At 36.6% G+C, this 12,571-nt stretch overlaps 1 non-coding gene across 1 annotated transcript; it reads right to left on the minus strand.

Moving 5' to 3' along the window:
• Nucleotides 1–7,190: 7,190 nt before the first annotated feature.
• TRNAT-UGU (transfer RNA threonine (anticodon UGU)) lies at nucleotides 7,191–7,263 on the minus strand. Its single transcript has one exon. It is a non-coding gene; the product is annotated as a tRNA-Thr (tRNA).
• Nucleotides 7,264–12,571: the final 5,308 nt, after the last annotated feature.

Genomic DNA, 12,571 nt, shown 5'->3' on the forward strand with positions numbered 1-12,571 from the left:
TCAAAATATGTCATAGGTATATCAACAAAGTAGATAAAAGATAAATCAGCAGCATATCAGATGTATATCAGATACTCATATCACTAGTATATCAAATGTATATCATACATTTATATTTCAAATATATCAAACACTCATATCAGTAGTATATCACATACATATCCAAGTATACCGGAATATCATATCAATAGTATATTGGAAATATATTACATAGAAACTCACATCAAGTATATTAGAATATCATATCAATAGTATATCAGAAATATATCAGACATATACCGTATTTTTAATAGGTTTTTTGTTCATCATTGGGATTTTTCTTTGCAATTTAGGGTTCAATTTTTTAGAATTCGAAAAATTTCTTACCGTATTTAATATGTTTTTTGTTCATCTCGTTATTCTTTTTATTTTAAATTAATGAAGTGTTTATGTTCTTCATTCTATTATAATAGGAAGCATATCATATGAGTATATCACATTGATATACTAATCACATTGATATACTACATATAAAATATATTATAGGTACATCAGTGTTATATCTAACATATATCATCACTATATCAGTAATAAATCAATAAATGGTAAATCATATAATTATATAAGAAGTTATATAAGTGGTATATTAATTATATATACCAACAATTTCAGCATGAAGTCACACGTTATATATACCAACAACATGTAATCACATCAGTTGTTCATTTTGAACCAAAACTTCGATCTCAAAGACAACTTTTTGTTGTTGTAGAACATCATATAATCATATCAGAAGTTTATATATCAATACACATATATCATAGTTATATCAGAAGTATATCACTGATAAATTGGAAGTATATCAAGTATATATCAAATATATATAAGTGGTAAATCAATGATAAATCATATATCAGTACTATATCAGAAATTATATTAGTAGAGCAATCAATGATAAATCATATAATCATATAATAGGTTATATCAAACGTAAATCAACTATATATTAGATGTATTTCAAATATATATTAGACATATATCAGGGTTATATCAGTGGTAAATCAAACAATAGTAAATAATATAATCATATAAGAAGTTATATCAGTAGATATCATGATTATATTAGAGTTATACCAGTGGTAAATCAGATACATATGAAGTATATATCACAAATATATCAGTGTTATATCAGTGGTAAATCAATACATGGTAAATCATAGAATCATATAATAAGTTATATAAGTAGATATCATAATTATTTCAGTCCTATATTAGTTTTATATCAGTGGTAAATTAAAAATATATCAAGTATATATCAGTGGAAATCAGAGGGAAATAGAATTTCAAACCGGTTGAAAATGGTTGAAAGGGAAGTTACCACGAAATGACATGCATGGAAAATGAGAAAGAAAAAGGTAACTTACTGTGAAGGAGAAATCGAAGGAAAGGGGAAGGAGATGAATGTGTAATCAATTAGAAATCAGTAAGAAATCATTGGTAAATAGAAACCTAGGGTTCTTTTGGGCTTCCACCAACGGGCCTGTATTTATGGTTTCTTGGGTTGCAGGGTATATTTAGAATTTACATAGTGGGCCTCCGTTTTTTTGCCAAAAAACTGCTATATTTGAAAAACCCAAATCTTGTTACTATTTTGCTTATTTTCCTAATCTTTTTTGTCATATCTCAAGTTGCCCCTTAATCATATTAATAATTAATTAATATTAATAATTAATTAATTAAATGTAATATTAAATAATTAACAATTAATTATTTAACATTTAATTAAATATCTAATATTTAATTAAACCATATTCTCTCTTATAACCTATAGTTCTAATGTACATCTTATGCACATTATTTTTAACCTATAGTTTTAATATGAATCTTATTCATATTAATTTTATTTGAATCTCATTCAAATAATTTCTCTCATAATATATAGTTTCAATTTAGAATTAACTATATATTATAATGTATCAATATACATATAATTGGTTAAGTAATTTGAACAGTTCAAATTCTTCAAAAAACTTGATCTTCGTTTTACCCATTATGAGCTAGCAAGGGGACCTACAGATCAGAAGCTCCAACGATACGAGATTAATCGGTCAAACTCATTGACCGAGTTAATTAACATTCGTTAACTACGGGTCACTCCACTAAAGACCCGTAGTTGCACTCTTCTCAGTGCAGAATGCTTTCGTGTCCATGGATATACGACCATTAATGACAAGTCACTCCTTCACGAGTGCTCGTAACTCAAGTTGGATCAAATTATCGTTTTACCCCTGAGTTACATCTTACTCCTTAAATACTACTGCTCCTCTAGTGAACAACTCGGTTATGGTCTGACCAATAACCGGAAGTCCCTCTCAGGTCAATGAGAGGGTGGGGCGCCGTGTTCAAGTCCCGGAGTTAGTAATTAAGAGAACACTCATCTACTCCCCTAAAGTCGGGGAGGAGTGAATTCCATCTTGTGATGTTATGTTCCCAGCTCCCCCACTCGGTCTCATCCCCAAAATGGTAGGAATATTGAATCGGCAACTCGGGCCACTCTCACCCATACAGATCAAAGGACGAGCCCTTACGGGCAGGAGTCCATAACTCACTCAGGATTGAGAATGAGTTGCCTGGTCATCCTAAGAAACAACAATCTATTAGTTAACGGTGTTACATCTAAAGATTGGCCATTTCGTGGTCCGGTCTTATACAAACTCATTGTATAGGATACCCCCACTCGCATGTCTCCACACGAACGACTTGGATCGAGTCGTCTGTAACCTTTACAGAGTGGGCCGTATCCATAGTGTTGCCAGGATAAGGTATCCAGCCTTATCCATATACTATAGACCCTTTAGGTTATTCACGGGACATGATCCACTTGTATATCAGGGGTATATCAAACATATATCTTGTATATCAAATATATACCCAGTACATATACTGTCCTGGTCACACTAAAATAACCTCAGATGTTTAGTTTATTGGATTTTAGACAATGCAATGCTATGAATTCAACAACAAATTTATTGAATAAAACTTTATTGAATATACATTTGTTTTTACACAAAATACAAACTACGAGTTTAGGGTAACACACCCAACAAACTCCCACTTGAACTAAACTCGAGTGGGATGTACGTTATTATAAAGCAAAGGGAAAATACAATAAACTAGGGCATACACTATACCCATTACATTTCTCCCACTTACCCTAGACTAACCTTACAATGCTCGTAGACCTAGACTTTCTAGATGGCCCTCAAACACTTTAGCCGTGAGTGCCTTCGTAAAAGGATCAGCAATGTTGTGCTCCGAAGCAATCTTTGTGACGATCACATCTCCTCATTGCAATATCTCCCGTATAAGGTGGTACTTCCTTTCGATGTGTTCGCCTCTCTTGTGGCTTCGAGGTTCTTTAGAATTTGCCGCAGCACCACTGTTATCACAATAAAGTGTGATGGGCAAGTTCATGTTTGGAGCGACTTCTAAATCTGTCAAGAACTTTCTAAGCCAAACCGCCTCTTTTGCTGCTTCACAAGCTGCAACATATTTAACCTCCATGGTGGAGTCTGCGATGCATCCTTGTTTGATGCTTCGCCAAACTACCGCTACTCAGTTAAGAGTGAATACTGACCCTGACGTGAATTTCCTTGAATCCTTGTCTGTTTGGAAGTCAGAGTTAGTGTATCCTGGAAGGATCAAATCTTTAGCGCCATACACGAGCTTGTAGTCCCTCGTTCTCCTAAGATACTTGAGGATTCCCTTAACAGCAATCCAGTGATCATATCCTGCGTTGGATTGGTACCTACTGACCATCCCATCGCATAGCAAATGTCAGGCCTAGTGCACAGCATAGCGTACATCAGGCTGCCCACTACTGAAGCATAGGGTATAGGTCTCATATCCTCAACTTCTTGAGGTGTCTTAGGACATTGTTCCTTAGACAGATGAATTCCATGCCTGAAGGGTAACACACATTTCTTGGAATTCTGCATCGAATATCGAACAAGCATCTTGTCGATATAAGTTGCTTGAGACAGGGCTAACGTTCTGTTCTTGCGATCCCTTAGAATTTGGATGCCAAGAACATACTGAGCTTCTCCCAAATCCTTCATTTGGAACTCAGTTGCTAGCCACTTCTTTATGTCAGTAAGATATCTTACATCATTCCCAATGAGTAGGATATCATCCACATACAACACTAAGAAGGCTACAGTGTTGTTGACGACCTTCTTGTATACACAAGGCTCATCAACGTTTCGGTCAAAACCATAAGATTTCATTGCAGTATCAAATCTTATATTCCAAGATCGAGATGCTTGTTTCAGTCCATATATGGACCGTTTAAGCTTACAAACTTTTTGCTTTTGACCTTGAGCTATGAACCCTTCAGGTTGAGACATAAATACTTTCTTCAAGATTGCCATTCAGAAAAGCAGTCTTGACATCCATTTGCCATATATCATAGTCGTAATATGTGGCAATGGACAAAAGTATTCTAATGGATTTGAGCATAGCTACAGGGGAGAAAGTTTCTTCATAGTCCACCCCCTTCCCTTTGTGTGTAGCCTTTTGACACAAGTCTCGCCTTATAGGTCTGTACCTTTCCTTCGGCGTCTCGTTTTCGCTTATAGATCTATTTGCACCCTATGGATTTTACCCGGTCAGGTTGATCTACAAGTTCCCAAACGGAATTGAAGTACATCGACTCCATTTCCAGGTCCATTGCTTTGACCCATTTGTCCTTGTCAGTATCTTCCATTGCCTTTTTGTAGGTCAATGGATTGACTGGGGTTATGCTGAACGCACGCACTAGGCGTGGTAACAATTCTATAGATGCAAGCGCACACCTGTCAGAGTAATATAAAATGGATGGAGTATCCAAGTATCGATCCTCAAGGACTTCTAAATAATTTCCAAACTCTAAAGTTTTAATGAATAGTGAACGTTGAAATGAGTGATTCTTGTAAAATGGGAAGTGGTCACAAATAATGGTTTTGGATTTGGGATTTGGTCTTATAATGGTAAAACCTAGCACGAATTACTCCAAGTTAGCCAACAAAGAATCAAGGATACGCTAAGGACGATATGCATTTTACTTTAGGAACCAACGACTACGCTTTTCACTTGACTTATGTCTAAGCAAGTTCAAAGTCCTAAGACATTCCCTAATATGTCTATTATGAGAGATATCTTAGTTTTAGGATGGAAATAGTCGAAACCTCAAATTAAGATCCTATGTCTAGGCTACTTAACCGGAACCCTTATGTCTAAGGCGCTCCTCTCCCCGGTTTAACCACTCAACAATGCAAATAAGCAACCTTTTCAGTATTGACTTGTTAAGACTTACAGTGGCCTTCTCTAAATCCTAACTTTTTTGGGAAAACATGTTGAGCAATGAATGAAAAGCAAAAACACTACTTCTTAGCAACTCTTTTTAGAAATAAAAGGCTAACTATCCATAACCGGTCTAGAGACGGGAATTTAGAAAGACATATTGAAGAAAATACAGCAAGTAAAATGGTTGAAATTGGAATGCATGTGTGAAAAACAAAAGTTAACTAACAGAGAGTTTTTCTCGGGATTGAGAGCTTCGCCCTTCTCTTTCAAGCAAGGGGGAGTGTCACGTGCTCTTTCCTCCAAAAACACAACTCTCTTAACTAAAAATAAAGTAAAGGCAAAGGGAAGATAAGCAAAGTGCTGGATTTTTATATATTTGAATAAGTAGAAATAACTAAGTACAAATGGAAACAAAACAAAGCTCAATAAAGGAATGTAAAGTGCTCGGGATTTAAAAACCAAAAGCAACTAATGAAAGCAACTCAAAAGTACTTAGAAAGCAACAAAGAAACACTAAAAATGATCAAGAGAAGGAAGCAAAGCTTGATGAATTTGGTGGAGAAGCTGCTGGAATTTATAGCTGTGCAGAATTGGTTAGGTAGGTCCTAAAACGCTGGTGGATCACCCATTTCCAACTCCTTTGATTGACTAAATCGTGCTCAAACTGATAGTGGAACACTTCTTCTACACGTATGCATCGGTTGGAACGACCAAAACGCATTGGAAGACGCGTTTCGTTAAGGGCAAAGTTGGAAGAAAAACAGTTTTCTGCAGCCTTCCCAGGCGTCTGGCGCCTCCAATGATGGTATTTCCGACTTTTTGCTTCTTTTGATTAATTTGCACTCCCAAATGGTCCTAAAATGTCATAAATACAATATAAGCCAACCACAAACCATCATATATGAATTTTGCATGAATTGGAACTCAAACGACCGAGAAAAAGTCCGAAACAAAGTTAAAACATAGTAAAAACAGCATCTAAAACCTTCTTTTTACGCATGTAAACAAGCGTAATCATGGATCCTCGACACCCGTCATTAGGTATGACAACTTGGGTTTCAGTTAAACCCATGTAGCGGTCAGGTTGTGACACAACCCTCCCACTACGTCGAGGCACCCTCAACACTTAAGGTGGATGTGACTGACGTGATGTACTGGCTTCATCAACAACTCTTGTTGTAGTGCCAGTTTGATCAACAACTCTTGTTGATGTGTTTGTAGCCTCTTCGAAAATCTCGTTAATCACTACCTTACTTCGTGGTTTATGATCTCGAACATGGTCTTCTTCCAAAAAAGTAGCATTTGTCGATACAAACACTCTGTTTTCTTGAGGATCGAAGAATAGACCACCTCTCGTCTCTTTAGGGTAACCTACGAATAGACATACTTTTGAACGAGGTTCCAGTTTCTTTGGGTTAGTCATGAGCACGTGTGCCAGACATCCCCAAATGCGGAAGTGATGTAAACTAGCTTTACGACCCTTCCATAGCTCAAAGGGTGTTTCAGAAACACTTTTTGCATTTCTGTAGAAGGACAAACAGGTTATATCATTTTTTGGTGGATCCGCGAATTATTGGGCCGAGCTGGATTTGAACCAGCGTAGACATATTGCCAACGAATTTACAGTCCGTCCCCATTAACCGCTCGGGCATCAGAGGTCTGAAAGAGAACGTTGTTCTACGAGGAATAATACCCGTTGGTACCGGATTCAGAGAATTAGCGCACCGTTCGAGGCAACATAACAATATTACTTTAGAAACCCCCCCAAAAAAATTTCGAGGGGGAAATGAGAGATATTTTGATCCACCTCGTTTCTCTATTTATTTTATTTTTCACATAATTGATAATGTGAAAAATCAATAGAGAAAAGCCGGCTATCGGAATCGAACCGATGACCATCGCATTACAAATGCGATGCTCTAACCTCTGAGCTAAGCGGGCTCACATAACAGAAATGTTCGGAACTACGTTCAAAATATAAACCGCAGTCTCCACTGCATAACCCCAAAACGAGTTAGGCAACTGAGCATAGTTGATCATTGATCGAACCATGTCCAATAGGGTTCTGTTTCTCCTTTCTGATACACCGTTTTGTTGAGGTGTACCAGGGGCTGAGAGTTGGAACGTGATTCCATGTTCTATCATATAGCCCTGAAATCTCAAGTTTATATACTCTCCACCCCGATCTGATCGAAGTGTTTTAATGGTTTTACCTAATTGATTTTCAACTTCAGTCTTGTACTCCTTGAACTTTTCAAGGGCTTCAGACTTATGTTGCATTAGGTATAAATAACCATACCTTGAATAATCATCTATAAAAGAGATGAAGTATTCATACCCTTCTCGAGCTTTAACATTCATCGGACCACAAAAGGTCTGAATGTATAAGTTCTAAGGGCTCTTTGGGTCGATAACCTTTTCCAGTAAAAGGTCTTTTAGTCATCTTGCCTTCAAGACAAGACTCACATGGTGGTAAAGAATCGTCTTCTAACTCACTTAGAATGCCATTCTTAACCAACCTCCCAATCCTACTGAGATTAATGTGACATAATCTTAAGTGCCAAAGATAGGTATTTTCTTTTTTAGAAACTTTTTGCCTTTTATTTTGAGTTTTAGCATTTTTAAACAACTCGGTATTTAAAACTGCTTTAGTTATGGTTGGTCTTAGCACATACAAGTTGTTTTCAAGCAAAGCAGAACAAATATTAACACCATTTCTTGAAATGAACGCTTCATTCAATTGAAATGAAATGGAATACATATGTTCTAACAAAGAAGAAACTGAAATTAAGTTCCCTTTTAATGTTTGGAACCACGTACACATTATCTAATAATATATACATATTCTTGTTTGTAAACAACTTGAGCTCCCCTACTGCCACAGCTGAGACGACCTCTCCCGTTCCGACCTTGAGAGTCATCTCTCCGGTGTCAAGCTGCCTCCAGGAACTAATTCCCTGAAATGAAGAACAAACGTGATTAGTGGCTCCTGAATCTAGTATCCAGGTAGAGTCATCGTTCTCCACTAAACATGTTTCCAAAACAAGTAAATCACATTTACCTTCGTTGGCTTTCTTCTTTTTGGCCAAGTACTTGGCCAGTTGCGCTTCCAATGCTCGTCCAAATTGCAGTGGAAACACTTTCCTTTCTCTGAAACCTTGGCCTTGCCTTTTTTGGCAGCGGCAGCAGCGGAGTCAGGTTTAGACCCCTTACCAGCAGCCTTCTTCTTAAAAGTCTTACTTCCAGAAGAATAGGACGTAGACTTGGTTCCAGAGGACGAACCTCGATTGAACCTCTTTGAGGTGGCAACATTTGCCTCCCCTTCTTGTCCCTTACTCTTCATAAGAAACTGGTAGGTCTGCAGCTCGTTTAAGGGCGTGGTAAGAGTGTATTCCAGCTTATTCATAACTACATTGCTGCGGAATGGAAGGAAACTCTTCGGAAGAGATTCTAGAATGAAGCTGACCTGACTCTGCTCGTCTATGACAGCCCCGTTCGACTCAGCCATGTTGAACTGGACCATCAGGTTGAGAACGTGTTCTCGCATTGAACATATTATGCATGTAACCTTGATTACGCTTGTTTACATGCGTAAAAAGAAGGTTTTAGATGCTGTTTTTACTATGTTTCAGCTTTGTTTCGGACTTTTTCTCGATCGTTTGAGTTCCAATTCATGCAAAATTCATATACTATGGTTTGTGGATGGCTTATATTGTATTTATGACATTTTAGGACCATTTGGGAGTGCAAATTAATCAAAAGAAGCGAAAAGACGAAAAAACACCTCAGGAGGCGCCAGGCGCCTGGGAAGCCTGCAGAAAACAGTTTTTCTTCCAACTTTGCCCTTAATGAAACGCGTCTTCCAATGCGTTTTGGTGGTTCCAACCGATGCATACGTGTAGAAAGAAGTGTTCCACTATCAGTTTGAGCACGATTTGGTCAGTCAAAAGAGTTGGAAATGGGTGATTCACCATCGTTTTAGGACCTACCTAACCAATTCTGCACAGCTATAAATTCCAGCAACTTCTCCACCAAAATCATCAAGCCTTGCTTCCTTCTCTTGATCATTTTTAGTGTTTCTTTGTTGCTTTCTAAGTACTTTTGAGTTGCTTTCATTAGTTGCTTTTGGTTTTTAAATCCCGAGTACTTTACATTCTTTTATCGAGCTTTGTTTTGTTTCCATTTGTACTTAGTTATTTACTACTTATTCAAATATATAAAAATCTAGCACTTTGCTTATTCTCTCTTTGCCTTTACTTTATTTTTAGTTAAGAGAGTTGTGTTTTTGGAGGAAAGAGCACGTGACACTCTCCCTTGCTTGAAAGAGAAGGGCGAAGCTCTCAATCCCGATAAAAAACTCTCGTTAGTTAACTTTTGTTTTTCACACATGCATTCCACATTCAACCATTTTACTTGCTGTATTTTCTTCAATATGTCTCTCTAAATTCCCGTCTCTAGCCTGGTTATGGATAGTTAGCCTTTTATGTCTAAAAAGGGTTGCTAAGAAGAAGTGTTTTTGCTTTCCATTCATTGCTCAACATGTTTTCCCAAAAAGTTAGGATTTAGAGAAGGCCACTGTAAGTCTTAACAAGTCAATACTGAAAAGGTTGCTTATTTGCATTGTTGAGTGGTTAAACCGAGGAGAGGAGCGCCTTAGACATAAGGGTTCCGCTTAAGTAGCCTAGACATAGGACCTTAACCCGAGGTTGCGACTATTTCCATCCTAAAACTACGATATATCTCATAATAGACATATTAGGGAATGTCTTAGGACTTTGAACTTGCTTAGACATAAGTAAAGTGAGAAGCGTAGTCGTTAGTTTCTAAAGTAAAATGCATATTATCCTTAGCATGTCCTTGATTCTTTGTTGGCTAACTTGAAGTAAATCGGGCTAGGTTTTATTATTATAAGTCCAAATCCCAAATCCAAAACCATTATTTGTGACCACTTCCCATTTTACAAGAATCACTCATTTCAACATTCACTATTCTTTAAAACTTCAGAGTTTGGAAATTATTTAGAAGTCCTTGAGGATCGATACTTGGATACTCCATCCATTTTATATTACTCTGACAGGTGTGCGCTTGCATCTATATAATTGTTACCACGCTTAGTGCGTGCGTTCAGCATAAACGCCCAGTCAAACCTATGGTGGGATTTTAAAACTATATGGCATACAATATGCAATATGCTTTTAATTAAAATATACATTCATAATGCATAAAATAATTAAATAGCAAAGTTGGAACGATTTTTGGCACCCTAAGAAAGCAAAATAATACAAAAATGAGAAAATGACTGCAACCGCCCTCGAACCGCGAACTGGAACCATGAAAATGCACCGAAAAACACCCGGGACAGTGCCTCGGTGCCTAAGGGCAGCGCCACGGCGCTGCTGCGCAGTCTGCTTCGTCTTCTTCATTGTTTTCTGCAATTTCTCCCTAAATCCGACGCCACGAACAACTTTCGAGCGACCCGGACTTACAGACTCGATAAAGAAACTCAATACCCAAAATACCGAGCCTTTACATGATGAAATCAAGACTTAAATCGCAATCTACATGCCAAAAACCGAAAATTTTTCCAACCCGCAAACCCATATTTCGAAAATATGAAAACACCCACCAAAAACACCGATTTTGCTCCCAAAAAATCAGAACAACAACCTGGCTCTAATACCAATTGAAGGGATGTGAATCCCGGAGCGGAAGCGGACCGTTGTTCGTGATATTTGGGAAACAAAATCAAAACGGTTAAGAAGAAAATACAGGGAAAAATTTTACCTTTGAAGAACGTTTCTTCAACGGTTTCCACCCGAACACCACCACCGTGTCTTCCTTGCTATCCTCTTGGGTTTCGAGAACACGCTTGTGGGAGCGTTTCTTTGGAACGAGAAGGAGAGTATGAGAGAGATTGATTGAGAGATCAAGAGAGACTTGGAGTTCTTTTCTGTTTTTCCTTTTTTTTCATCACAGAACACTTCTGTCATTTGAGATGAAAAGGAAAACCAACTTATGACGTGGGGAGTTACCCCACGTCATAAAACTCCCGACTCCTCACTAAAATGCAAGGGAGTTAAAAAAACAATTGTTATTCAAAATTAATAATTAATAATAATAATTGATAAATATTAATTAATTAAAATATAATATATTAAAAAATTATTAATCAAATTAATAGTTAATTAATATTAATAATTAATTAATTAAATGTAATATTAAATAATTAACAATTAATTATTTAACATTTAATTAAATATCTAATATTTAATTAAACCATATTCTCTCTTATAACCTATAGTTCTAATGTACATCTTATGCACATTATTTTTAACCTATAGTTTTAATATTAATCTTATTCGTATTAATTTTATTTGAATCTCATTCAAATAATTTCTCTCATAATATATAGTTTCAATTTAGAATTAACTATATATTATAATGTATCAATATACATATAATCCCTTAAGTAATTTGAACAGTTAAAATTCTTCCAAAAACTTGATCTTCGTTTATCTGTTATGAGCTAGCAAGGGGACCTAATGGACCTACAAATTAGAAGCTCCAACGATACGAGATTAATCGGTCAAACTCAATTACCGAGTTAGGTTATTCACGGGACATGATCCACTTGTATATCAGGGGTATATCAAACATATACCTCGTATATCAAATATATACCCAGTATATATACTGTCCCGGGCACACTAAAATAACCTCGGGTGTTTAGTTTATTGGATTTTGGACAATGCAATGCTATGAATTCAACAACAAATTTATTGAATAAAACTTTATTGAATATACATTTGTTTTTACACAAAATACAAACTACGAGTTTAGGGCAACACACCCAACAGTTCCTTCACGAAATAACAGACTGGGATAGTGATGATAAGATCGAAATACAATGATCATATCTAAAAACTTAAACGAAATTTAAACAAATTAATTTACAATAATTTACAATAAGAAAATTAAATTAAACACTTGAAAGATTCAGATTCAGAATCATCAGCAGGGCTGTGAATCTAAATATGGATCGTTGATGTCGTAGCCTTCGAAGGGATCGAAATCGTCTTCGTCGTCTTCAACATCATTATTGACAGAGGTGGAGGAATCAGCATCCGCCTGAAGATCGTCTTGATCAGAGATTTGAACCGCGAGGGTATTGAGAACTGAATTGAAGTCGGCCTCAGACCCGACTCCAGCTAGCGAACTAATGACGACATTTTTAGCGAGAAGGAAACTC

This window comes from Momordica charantia (genome assembly GCF_013281855.1).
Source record: "Momordica charantia cultivar OHB3-1 chromosome 1 unlocalized genomic scaffold, Mcharantia_2.0 BLBB01000001.1, whole genome shotgun sequence".
Classification (NCBI taxonomy): Eukaryota; Viridiplantae; Streptophyta; class Magnoliopsida; order Cucurbitales; family Cucurbitaceae; genus Momordica; species Momordica charantia.